Source organism: Budorcas taxicolor, chromosome 24 (genome assembly GCF_023091745.1).
Source record: "Budorcas taxicolor isolate Tak-1 chromosome 24, Takin1.1, whole genome shotgun sequence".
NCBI classification, from domain to species: Eukaryota; Metazoa; Chordata; class Mammalia; order Artiodactyla; family Bovidae; genus Budorcas; species Budorcas taxicolor.
In genome coordinates, this window is record NC_068933.1 from 6,082,125 (window position 1) to 6,095,462 (window position 13,338).

Genomic DNA, 13,338 nt, shown 5'->3' on the forward strand with positions numbered 1-13,338 from the left:
CAGACATAGAGTATAAAATAAGAATGTTCATGGAATTTCCTGGTGGTCCAGTGGTTTGGATGCAAGGCTTTCACAGCCAGGGTGTGAAATCAATCCTTTGTCAGGGAAGAAAGATCCCCACAAGCCACACAGTCAAAAAAAAAAAAAAAAAAAGAATGTTCAACATGTGAAATAGGAGGACTTAAAAGCAAGAGAAAGGAGCAGAAAATGCTACAAAATAAGATAATAAGGGTTGAAAAAGAACCAAATAGAATATAGAGAAAGTTTTAAAAAATTAAACAGTATGTAAATCTTCCTGAATTTCTGTGTTTAAAAAAAAAAGGCTGTGACAGTGAAACCAATGAAGTTTCATTAGGTCCTGTTTGCTTATTTTCATTACTCTAGGAGGTGAGTCAAAAAAGATCTTGCAGCGATTTTTGTCAAAGAGAGTTCTGCCTATGTTTTCCTCTAAAAGTTTTTGCAGTGTTTAGCCTTACAATGCAGTCGTTAATTGATTTTGAGTTTATTTTTGTGTATGGTGTTAGTGAGTGTTCTAATTTCATCCTTTTACATGTAGCTGTCCAGGACCTACTATAGAGCACAGCAAACTCTACTCAGTGCTCTGTGGTGACCTACACGGGAAGGGAAGCCAAAACCCAGGGGCTACATACGGCTGATTCACTTACTGTACAGCAGAAACTAGCACATCATTGGAAAGCAACTATACTCCAAAAAAAAATATTTTTAAGTGATTTCAGGCAATATTGTTTAAAAAAAAAGAACAAAACAAATCAAGCTATTTTCATGAACTTGAAGACGCAAGCATATGAAGACAAAGCACCCCCATCCAAAAGATCTGTGTGGTACCAGCGTCTGTACAGAAGGAAAAAGGAGGCGGCTCTGGGTCAGTGGCCGATGACCTCAGAACAGAGCATCCCTAAATAGCTAAGTTATTACCAGAAAGCCCAGTGGGGCCAGTTTCAGAAGAGCACCTGGGTTTTGCCCAGTTCATTAGCATGTCAGTACAGAGGGCTCACAGTAAGAACACTGAACTGTCCTGGAGCTGTCTACACTCTGTAAGCTGACCCACCTGCGTGCCTCTCTAGACTAGGCTTCTACACTGAGGAGGAATTGCTGGGCATGGAGTCAAACTTGATCAAGACAGAAGAAAGAGAGGATCAGGATCAGGGATCCACAAATTTCTCCTGTGATGGACTAAATACTAAATGTTTTAGGCTTTGCGGATCAGACATTCTGTTACAACTACGCACCTCTGCAGTTACGGGGCCAAAGTAGCCACAGATGACATGTAAGTGAAAAGATGCAGCCGTGTCCCAATAAAACTTTATTTACAGACACTGAAATATAAACTTCATATAATGTTCATGTGTCAATGATATCCTTTTATTATTGTTTTATTGCTGTTTCAACCATTTAAAAGTGTAAAAAAAAAAAAAAGCATGCTTAACACAAAGAATATATAAAAACCAATGGTGGGAAAGATTTAGTTTTCCAAGTCCTCGTATCAACCAAAATAGGGTTAGAGGAGAAAACACAAGAAACTTCAGATGCTCAACATCACTAATCATCACGAAATGCAAGTCAAAACCTCACACCTGATAGAATGGTTTTTACCAAAAAGACAAAAGGTAAAAAATGTTGGCAAAGATGTACAGAAAAGGTAATCCTTATACACCTTGTGGGTGGGACTGTGGAATGTAAAATGGTGTAGCCACTGTAGAAAATGGTATGGAGGATCCTCAAAAAATTAAAAACTGACCTACCATACGACCCAGCAATCCCACTGCTGAGAATATATTTGAAGGAGTGAAATCAGTGTCTCAAAAAGATACCTATACCACCATGTTCATTGCAGCGTTATTCACAACAGCCAAGTATGGAGACAACCTAATGTTCATCAGTGAATGAATGGATAAAGAAGATGTGGTATACACATACAATGGAATATTATTCAGCTCTGAGAAAGAAGGAAATCCTACCGTTTGTGACAACGTGGATGGACCTTGAGGGTATTATGCTAAGTGAAGTAAGTCAGAGAAAGAAACACTATATTTAGAATCCAAAAAATATCTAACTTGTAAAAGTAGAGAGTAGAATGGTGATTACCAGGAGACGGGATTGGAGTGATATTAAAGGTCCAACTTTGCAACTGGTAGATAAATAAATTCTAGAGGTCTAAGGCACAGCATGTGATTGCAGTCAACGAAACTATATTATATACTTCAGAGTCATTAAAAAAAAAACTAGGTCTTAATTGTTCTCATCACAAAGAAGAAATGATAATTATGTGAAATGATAGAGATATTAGCTAATACACAGTGATCATTATATTGCATATAAGTGCATCAAATCAACATGTGTACATCTTAAACTTACACAATGTTGTATGTCAGTTACATCTCAAAAAATAAATAAATTAAAAGAGAAAAAAACTAAAAAAGCAAGCCATCTGTAAAAAAAAAAAAAACAGCAGTAAAGGGTGAAGTTAGAAAACCACCTAGGACTTCCCTGATGGCCCAGTGGCTAAGAATCTGCCTGCCATATCAGAGGACACGGATTCAAACCCTGCTCAAGGAACTAAGATACCACAGGCCAATGTGCTGTAACTTCTATAGTATCCTGAGAACCACAAAAAGACCCAATGCAACCAAATAAATAGAAAGTTATTTAAAAAAAAAAAAAAGCCACCTTAAACCATGCTTCATCCTAAAAGTTCAGGCAAACTAATTTTATAAGAAATAAGCAACGGAAAATTATCAAGGTCAAATCCCATACAAAATTACTGTAAGAAAAAAGAGAAGTAGGATAATCCTGTACAGACAAAAAAGAACAAAGACAAGATCACAAAACTGACCAAAACTATTGTAACTTTAAGAAAATTGGGTCAGACATAAAACAGAGAAACTCACCCGTGAGGCAACAGAATTAAGAACTAGAAATAAAGGATCAATTTCAGAAGCAGAGGCTACACTGTAAGGAATATAATAATAAACAGAAAAGAAATGAACAAATATTTTTAAGGATATCACAAAAAGTGACAAATATTAAAGATAAGCAAAGGATATTAGACCCGGGAGCTCTTGAAGGGGGAAAAAAAAAAAGAATCAAAGAAAAAAAATGAGTTAGTACTAAAAACCACAGCTCAAGAACTTTTTCTGAATTAAAAAAAAATCTGAAGCTATATTGAAAAAGTGTATCACATATCTGAGAACACTGACCCAAAATGGTAAGAGTACTAAATTTTGAAGACGAAAGAAAAGATCTGTTGGACATCTAAAAAAGCCAAAAAACAAACAAAAAACATGGTGACTATTAACAAAAAGTATATTATCAAACTTTTTAACAGAACAACTTTATGAAATGAAAGTGAAATAATGTACTTAGGATGCTCAAGGAAGAAATATATATAAGAATTTTATATCCACCAACTGACTTTTAAGTATAATAGGCACAAACTGTTATCAACATGCCAGAATTCCGAATATTATTCATGAGTCTTCCTGAGCAATCTATTAGATATCAAGATTCAGACAACCAAAATGAATAACGACATTGACTTAAATACTGGTGAGGCGCATATTTAATACATACATCACACACGCATATACAAATGAAGGTTAAGAAAGAGATGGTATGTAATGACTACAAGCTTTGACAGTGTAGCTACAGTACAACCATTTCAAAAATGATGGAGGGAGAGGAAAATAGAGGAAGAATGAGGGAACACATGCCAAAAAAAAAAATGTAATATTTTCAGGATCCACATTAGCGGTAGTATTGGTATTAATATTATTCTGAGACTTCTGGGTATATAATATGGCTTAAAACCAATGAATTTTTTATGGGATATTCTAATTCTATCATCTCCTGTGTGTTTGAGAACTAGATTCTCAGATATGAAAGGAAGATGATACAGGTGTGATTGAGAAGAGGTTAAGCTCTATAGACTCTGATTTGAATTGGACTCATGGGATATTTTCAGAGAAGGCAATGGCACCCCACTTCCAGTACTCTTGCCTGGAAAATCCATGGATGGAGGAGCCTGGTGGGCTGCAGTCCATGGGGTTGCGACTGAGCGACTTCACTTTCACTTTTCACTTTCATGCACTGGAGGAGGAAATGGCAACCCACTCCGGTGTTCTTGCCTGGAGAATCCCAGGGACAGTGGAGCCTGGTGGGCTGCCATCTATGGGGTCACACAGAGTCGGATACGACTGAAGTGACTTAGCAGCAGCAGCAGCATGAGATATTTTACTTTTAATATACATATTAAAAATATACGTGCATAATACATTTCTTAACGCTGTTTATAAAACACCCCTTAGGGACAAAATTGTGGTCTGGAAATATCATTCCTCACTGAAAGAAATCTAGCCTTCTTGGAGAAATGGCTGATTTCCTGTCTGCAAAAAGAAAAATTATGAGACGAGTGTGGGAAATCTTGTATCAAACTTCAAGGAAGCCAACCAAGACTGTTAAGGTGATGTCAAATGATCTAGAAGCTGACTGGAAGAGGATCCCATTGGATGCAGTGCAATGCTTTGAGCTGTGATAAGCATAACTGCAATGATTTAGAGCCCTTCAGTTCAGTTCAGTTGCTCAGTCATGTCCAACTCTTTGCAGCCCCATGGACTGCAGCACACCAGGCCTCCCTGTCCATCACAAACTCCCAGAGTTTACTCATACTCATGTACACTGAGTTGGTGATGCCATCCAACCATCTCATCCTCTGTCATCCCCTTCTCCTGCCACCTTCGATCTTTCCCAGCATTAGGGGCTTTTCTAATGAGTCAGCTCTTCACATCAGGTGGCCAAAGTATTGGAGTTTCAGCGTCAGCATCAGTCCCTCCAATGAATAGAGCCCTTCAAAGATGTTTAAAGCCATGACTTCTTAATGCTCTTAAAATGACAGGAATGAAAAGGAGCTGATTCATTACCCTGAAAATTGACAAAGAGAAGCAATCAAACATTTGCTTCTTTGTAAATTGTACCACTTGGTAAACAAAGAATTATGAGGGAATGTGTATTACATTTCCAACTAATAAATGAAGAATGATCACAGACTTAGAAAACTGACCTTTGCAACCCCCTATGAATGGAAATCAGTCCTGAATATTCATTGGAAGGACTGATGCTGAAGCTGCTGCTCCAATATTTTGGCCATCTCATGTGAAGAACTGACTCACTGGAAAAGACCCTGATGCTGGGAAAGATTGAAAGCAGGAGGATAAAGGGATGACAGAGGATGAGATGGTAGGATGGCATCACTGACTCGATGGACATGAGTTTGAGCAAGCTCTGGGAGTTGGTGATGGACAGGGAAGCCTGCTGTGCTGCAGTCCATGGGGTTGGAGAGTGACTGAGGGACTGAACTGATGAATGGAAATAGAAATTTAGCATCAGTATCTCTGACTCCTAAGATCACAAAATAGACAGCCTGGCTTTAGGAGAATATAATTCTTCTAATTGGCTTAAAGGCATTGAGCCTGAGTGAGCCAGTCAGTGGTTTCAGCTGCCAATTTTCAGAAAATGCAGAGGACAGAGGAACACGCTGAATTGCACCATAGGTCTGCAACCACCAAAATCCACATGGTGGGAAACTATAGATCAGACAACCTGGGTTCCTCCAAAGAAATTGGATAAACTGTAAAGGAGTAAAAGGAGATAAGTGAGGAACATATGGATACTTAAAAGACATACTGAAAAAAATTAAATGGCCAAAGATAAGAAAAAAAATATTTAAAGAAAATGTCTTCAAATTAAGCACAGCTCATGAAAGAATCAGCAAACTAGAAAATATGTCCAAAGAAACTGCTCAGAATGTATCACTCCTTTCTCCTTTCATCCACTGATGGACACAAGTCATTTCTCTATCTTGGTTACGGTAAATAATGCTGCAGTGACTGGGGGGGGGGGTGCATATATCTTTTCAAACCAGCATTTCCTTTTTAAGGGGATAAACACACAGTAGTGAAATTGCTGCATATGTTAGTTCTATTTTTAATTTGCTGAGGAACCTCCATACTGTTTTCACGGTGGCTGTACCCACTGACATTCTTATCAACATCCTCACCACTTATTTCTTTTTATCATTATAGTATTATTATATTATTAATTGTATCATATTATATCATTATAGTATTTTTCTTTGTTATCATCATTATTATTACTTCATTGCAGTAAAATATATACAACATAAAATTTACCATTTTAACCATTTTTAAGTGAACAGTTCAGGAGCATAAAATACATTTGTTGAGCAACCATCATCACCATCCATTTCCAGAGCTTTTCATGCTGCCCAACGGAAGCTCTGCACCCATTAACTAACTCCCCATCCTAAGGAACTCCCCACTCCCCCCTCTCCCCGTCTCTGGTAAACACCGTTCTATTTCCTGTCTCTGAATTTGACTACTCTAGAAACCTCACGTAAGTGCAATCAGTATTTGTGTATCTGACTTATTTCATTTAGCATAATGTCTTCCAGGGTCATCCATGTTGCAGCAAGTATCAGAATTCCATTCCTTTCTAAAGCTGAATGTTATTTCATTGTATAAATAGAGCACATTTTGTTTATCCATCTGTCAGTGGCTATCTCGGACCAACACTTATTTCTTTTCTTTTTCATAACAGCCACTCTGACAAGGGTGAGGGGATATCCCATCGTGGTTTTGATTTGCATTTCCCTGATGATGAGTGGTGTTGAGTATCTTCACATGTATCTGTTGACCATCAGAATGCATCCCAAAAGGACATGTAGAAAATATGAAAGAAGTTAAAAAATGAGAAAGGCCAATATATGTCCATGTCAAGCATCAGAACAAAATGGTAAAGCAATGGGAGTAGAGAGATATTTAGAGAATACTTAATATATAACTTTAAAAATAATGGCCAGTGTATGTATGGCTGAGTCCCTTCACTGACCATAACACTGGTAATCAGCTCTACCCCCAATATAAAATGAAAAGTTAAAAGAGAATAATGGCCAAGAATTTTCCAGAATTGAGGAAGCACTATAGTATACAAAGCAAAATAAATAAAAATAAATTCATGCGTAGACTCATGCATCTCCTAGTCACACTATATACCAAAGACAAAGACAAGATTACAAAAGCAACCACACAGATCGTCTGCCAAAGAATATCAGTATCAATGGCCAACGGTTTTCTTAACAGCAACAATGGAAGCTAGAGGAAGGAGAGTATTTTCAACGTGCTAGAAAATCATTGCAGGTCTCAAGACACAATATATGAATAAATTTAAACACACATTAAGTTCATTGGTAATGGTAAAACCTAATCAGCAAGGTTAAAAACAAAGAAATATGAAAACATTCAAAATATGGTATCCCTGTAAGATGGAAGCAGTGATCGGTAAGCATCTTCAAATCCTTGGACTATTCAGAGGACAGTAAAATAGTCATTCACTTTGGACTGTTAAGTATATATGAAATGTTTCCAAGGCAACCACATGTTGTTCAGTCACTAAGTCATGTCTGACTCTGTGACCTCATGGACTGTAGCATGCCAGGCTTTCTTGTCCTTCACTATCTCCCGGAGTTTGCTCAAACTCATCCATTGAGTGAGTTGGTGATGCCATCCAACCATCTCATCCTCTGCCATCACCTTCTCCATTTGCCTTCAATCTTTACCAGCATCAGGGTCTTTTCCAAAGAGTTGGCTCTTTGCATCAGGTGACCAAAGTATTGTAGCTTCAGCATCAGTCCTTCCAATGAATAGTCAGAGTTGATTTCCTTTAAGCATTACTTTGCCAACAAAGGTCTGTCTAGTCAAGGCTATGGTTTTTCCAGTGGTCATGTCAGAGTTGGACTATAAAGAAAGCTGAGTGCCAAAGAATTGATGCTTTTGAACTGTGGTGTTGCAGAAGACTCTTGAGAGTCCCTTGGACTGTAAGGAGATCCAACCAGTCCATTCTAAAGGAGATCAGCCCTGGGTGTTCTTTGGAAGGAATGATGCTAAACTGAAACTCCAGTACTTTGGCCACCTCATGCGAAGAGTTGACTCATTGGAAAAGCCTTTGATGCTGGGAGGGATTGGGGGCAGGAGAAGGGGATGACAGAGGATGAGATGGCTGGATGGCATCACTGACTCGATGGACATGAGTTTGAGTGAACTCCGGGAACTGGTGATGGACAGGGAGGCCTGGCGTGCTGCGATTCATGGGGTCGCAAAGAGTTGGACACAACTGAGCGACTGAACTGAACTGAACTGAACTGACTGAAGACTGACTGGTTGGATCTCCTTGCAGTCCAAGGAACTCTCAAGAGCCTTCTCCAGCACAAGTCAAAAACATCAAAAGGTAACCACTAAAAGCACAGAAATATGTATCTATGTTCTAGATGTGTGACGAGAAATAGATGGAATCCAAAAGCAGATGAAAAGCTAACTCTGAACACTGCTTTGAGCAGAGAGAATTTAGAGTTAGTAAGACGACAAGCCTCTTGAAATTTTTCATGGGAGCTTAGGACAGTATTAGCCCTATTCAGAAAAAGCAAGTGGCTGCCTTTTTGATAGGCTACAATGAAAAAGAAGTGAAAGCAAAGATTCCTTATGCTTTCCTACCTGGAGCTCTGCTTTGTAACATTTGCTACATTCCTTCATTGTTAAAATGCTTCAGGTTAATTTTAAAATCTGTCCTCAATTTAAAAGCTCCATCAGGGAAAATGGACTTTAGATAGTTAACATCCTTCTCTTCCTTCCGTCTTCTCAGAAGAGCAGCTGTATCCCCCCTCTCTCCATATCAACTGCCCCCTACTGCCTGAGCAACACCCCTGTGAGGACTTGAGGTACACCTGTGCTGGGATCAGGGTGCTGCTGGGGCCCGGCTCTGGCATTCACTTCGGATACTGCAGGGAGATGGCTCAGTTCTTTTAATAGCAAGAAAAGATACTTTATGATCAGAATTGAACAGATGCGAGGGTTGGGCCATAAAGAAGGGTGAGCGCCAAAGAATTGATGTTTTTGAACTGCGGTGTTGGAGAAGACTCTTGAGAGTCCCTTGGGCAGCAAGGAGATCAAACTTGTCCATCCTAAAGGACATCAGTCCTCAATGTTCATTGGAAGGACTGATGCTGAAGCTGAAGCTCCAATTCTTTAGCTACCTGATGTGAAGAACTGACTCACTGGGAAAGACCCTGATGCTGGGAAGGATTAAAGGCAGGAGGAGAAGGGGACGACAGAGGATGAGATGGTTGGATGGCATCACCAACTCGATGTACACGAGTTTGAGAAAACTCAGGGAGACAGTGAAGTACAAGGAAGCCTGGCGTGCTGCAACCCATGGGGGTTGCAAACAGTCGGACATGAGTGAGCGACTCAACAAGAACAAGAGGCCAGTAAAACGTCGTCCTTCCTTCAGCCGGAAGCACAGGGCAACCCTGTGACTGTCACAGTGAAAGCTTTCCTCAGCTCTCTTCTCTCCATCCATCCAGCTGGTTCCTTTGTATTGCTTTTTAACAATTTAAACTGAATTATCTGTTCTTTCCTTCGGCTTTACATTATAATTTTGACGGACAACTTATTTATAACTCCTGAACCACTGGGTTTTACCATGAGGTTCTTATTTCATTCAGTTTTAAAGGAAAACCACAAAACATGGTTATAAATCTTCAAATCTTACTGACCAGCTGGATGCGATCCTTGTTGACAGGCAGCTCCTCCAGATGCCTTCTAGAAGTAAAAGTGACAGAAGATATCATTTGAATTTACATCTTTCTGGTTACAAAACGGGGCTTCCCAGGTGACGCTGGTGGTCAAGAACCCCCCCCCTGCCAATGCAGGAGACATAAGAGATGCGGGTTCGATCCCTGGATTGGGAAGATCCCCTGGAGGAGGAAATGGCAGCCCACTCCAGTATTCGTGCCTGGAGAATCCTGTGGACAGAGGAGCCTGGTGGGTCCTTGGGGTTGCAGGAGAGTCAGATAGAGCTGAGTGACTGAACAACAAGGTACGAAACACTGACAGTCCCCAAATTAGTGTGTTATTTGAAGTTTCAAGTCAGGTGTTTAGAATTCTATGGACACACTGTCTTCCCTGGTACTTGCCTCCTGGTCTGGCCACCAGGTAACTATTTTCCACAGCATCATTGAGGAATTGTGTATTTACACTAGAAAATAATGCCACAGAACATCCAATTTTCTTAACCACTTACAGTACAGGCACAGTTCACAGGACCCCAGTCACCTAACCTGGTCTTAAGCTGCGTCTCCTCCACTTTTTTTTTTTTTTCCACCAGGCAATTTGGATTCTGTCCTCAGCTGACCACTGGTCCCAGGGAAGGGTGTGAGAATTGTAGGACCTAAGTGGTGAGCAGCGCTCAGAGCACAGGGCAGGCCTGTGGTCTCCACCCAGGGGAGGGCGCCTGTCTGTGGACTCTAAGAGGAGTGGACGAGGAAGAGGGCATGGGGACCCCCAGGGGCCTCTGGGCAGCCCGCCGGTGGGCAGACAAAGACAGCCCTGGGGGGCCAGGGCCCTCCCTTCCTGGGGCAGCAAGGAGATTGCGAGTCACCACAGCCGTTAAAAAGAATGAAATCATGGCATTTTCAGCAACACGGATGGACCTAGAGAGTGTCATACCAAGGGAGGTAAGTCAGACAGAGAAGGAAAGATATAGCCTGACATGTGGAATCTAAAAAGAAAGGATACAAGTGAACTTCCTCAACAGAAAGAGACTCACAGACTTAGAGATCAAAGGATTGCCAGAGGGAAGGATGGGGGAGGGGACAGTTTCGGAGTTTGGGATGGACAGGTACACACTGCTGTGTTTAAAATGGATAGCCAACAAGGACCTACTGTGTAACACAAGGAACTCAGCTCAGTGTTACGTGGCAGCCTGGATGGGAGGGGAGTTTGGGGGAGAATGGATACATGCATATGTGTGGCTGAGTCCCTTCACTGTTCACCTGAAATTATCACAACATTGTTAATCGACTATGTATGTGCATGCTAAGTCGATTTCGTCATATCCGACTCTTTGTGACCCTATAGACTGTAGCACACCAGGCTCCCCTGTCCATGGCATTCTCCAGGCAAGAATACTGTAGTGGGTTGCCATGCCCTTCTCCTGGGGATCTTCCTAACCCAGGGATTGAAGCCATATCTCTTCCATCTCATGCATTGGCAGGTGGGTTCTTTTCCACTAGTACCACCTAGGAAGCCCCTAATCGGCTATACTCAAATACAAAATAAATAGTTGAAAAAAAAGATTGGGAGCCACCCAAACCCTTCACTCAGCCCAGTCACTCTGACCCTGTGATCAGGGTTCAGACCCCTTTCACAGCATTCAGTGTTAGCGAGAGCGCTTCCTACATCAGGGGACTCCTGTTTAGGGCACCCCTGGGATGACACCACTTGGGGGGATTAAGAAACAGTCAGGCTCCTGTGGCTTAGGGAAGAGGAGATGGCAGAGGAAACACGTGTGCGTTGGAATCAGAACTTTGCCACCTGGAGAGGAGGAAAGCGTTCCACAGTCAGGGCACTCCCAGCGCTTCAGGACCACAGGCAGGCGGAGGATGGTGAGCCGTGGCCAGTTAGGGAGGGGTGTGGGCCTCGGGACGCAGGTCGGGTCCTCCCACCCCCTCTACACCCTCCTCACCGGGCCACGGAGCAGGGCAGCTGGGATGGGGAGGGGTGGGCGAGCCAGCAGGAGCGCGACAGGTTCCCTGGGCCCCCTCAGCCAGGACCTGCCCGCCCAACACTGGGCTCCCCGAGGAGGGGCCAGTGCCCCAGGCCTGGAGTGAGAAGTGGGGGGCTGTTGGCCCAGAGGCCCTATGGGTCCCCGGTTCCGGGGTGACTATGGTACGTGCAGAACCACCACTAACCCTCCACTCGCTCATCGGTCCCAACTACTGAGTTGAGTCCTCAGAAGAGAGCTTTAGGACCTCCAGGGGTGCCCTCGGGGTGGGGGGGTGGGGGGGGTGGGGAGGCCAGAGAAGGAGAAGGGGTCCCTCACTTCCAGGGAGGCCCAGAAAGGGGGTGAGGGTCCATTGGTCCCAGACCCTCAGCGCTGGGGTTGGGGGGGACAGATGTCTTAGCGCGGGCCTCTGTGCCACTCTCTACATGTTGCCTGTGCCCGGGATCCCCGCCCTGAGCGCACGTGTCTGGCGTCCTTCGTCCCATCTGCCGACGCTCAGCGAGTCGACAGTACTGGCGAGAGGCTCCAGTGAGCTCAGAGACACTCGCTGCCTGTAGTTCCTGAGGCTTCAGCTGCTGAAAGGAGAGTATGGCTTTTCATGCACCGTGTTCTCCGTCCTGCATCCTGGCTTCCTACCCGTGCTCGTCAGACAGACGGGGAAATCCTCTCATGCCGAGGGCTCCAAAAGGCACCGTACAGCTAAGACAGCGAAGATGCGGGTTGAAGCCCCAAGGAGGGACTGGGCTCTTCTCTTTGCTCATCTTCTCCCACTAGGGGTAGAAAGGCAAGCTTTGGATCCAGAAGATTGGAAGAATTGGACAGGGGAAAACAATCGGAGAAGCTGAATGGACGCTGTCAAGTGCAGCATTTCCCGAACCCAGTGATGCTGCCTGCAAAGAGGCCCCTGATCAAAACTGCAAAATGGGAGCCCTTCTGGGGTCGGCTCTGGTTCCCTTGGTGAGCTGCCTCCCCCCACTTCTGAGAAGCCCAAAACTCACCTGTGTACACAGGGGAGCCCAGATTTTTAGGCCCAAATCAGAAATTGTGTTTCGTGACTATCTTCTTCACTCATATGGATAAAGTAATTCACAGCTTTTTCAGAGCTCGAAGACACAGGTGGGATGTCCTTGTCACAGAAGGAATGTCTGCTCTTAAGGATGAAGTAGCTTCCCAAGGGTAACCACTCCTCAGGGGCTGCAGGGAGACTCAGATCTCACCAGCCTGATTCGAAAACTACGTTCTTTCCAAACAAATTTCCAGAAGACGAATATGTGTGAGAACCCTTTCCTTGGGAATGAAGAGGCCCTTCGCAAACCCATTACTTCAGGTTCACGGTGCTCTGCCTCCTGTTTCCCAGCCCCACCCCGCACCCCTGCTCCCCCCACTCCCCCCGCCCCCCTACCCCGGCCCCATGAAATAATAAACATATGGGATTCGTATTGCAACCACACTGGACTCCCGAGCACCCCAGGGAAATCTCTGTCACGGAGGAATTCCTGGAGGAGGGAACGTGGGTTGGCTCAAGAAAAGCACAATCACAAATGACAACGGTGCCAGCCCTAAGTGGTTGCTGCAGTGGGGCTGTTATGCAAGTTCCTTCATGGTACCTGGTTTGCCAGCAGGTATCAATTAAACTCATAACACTTCTGAACGAAAAGGGAAAATGGGAGGATTTAAATCAATTTG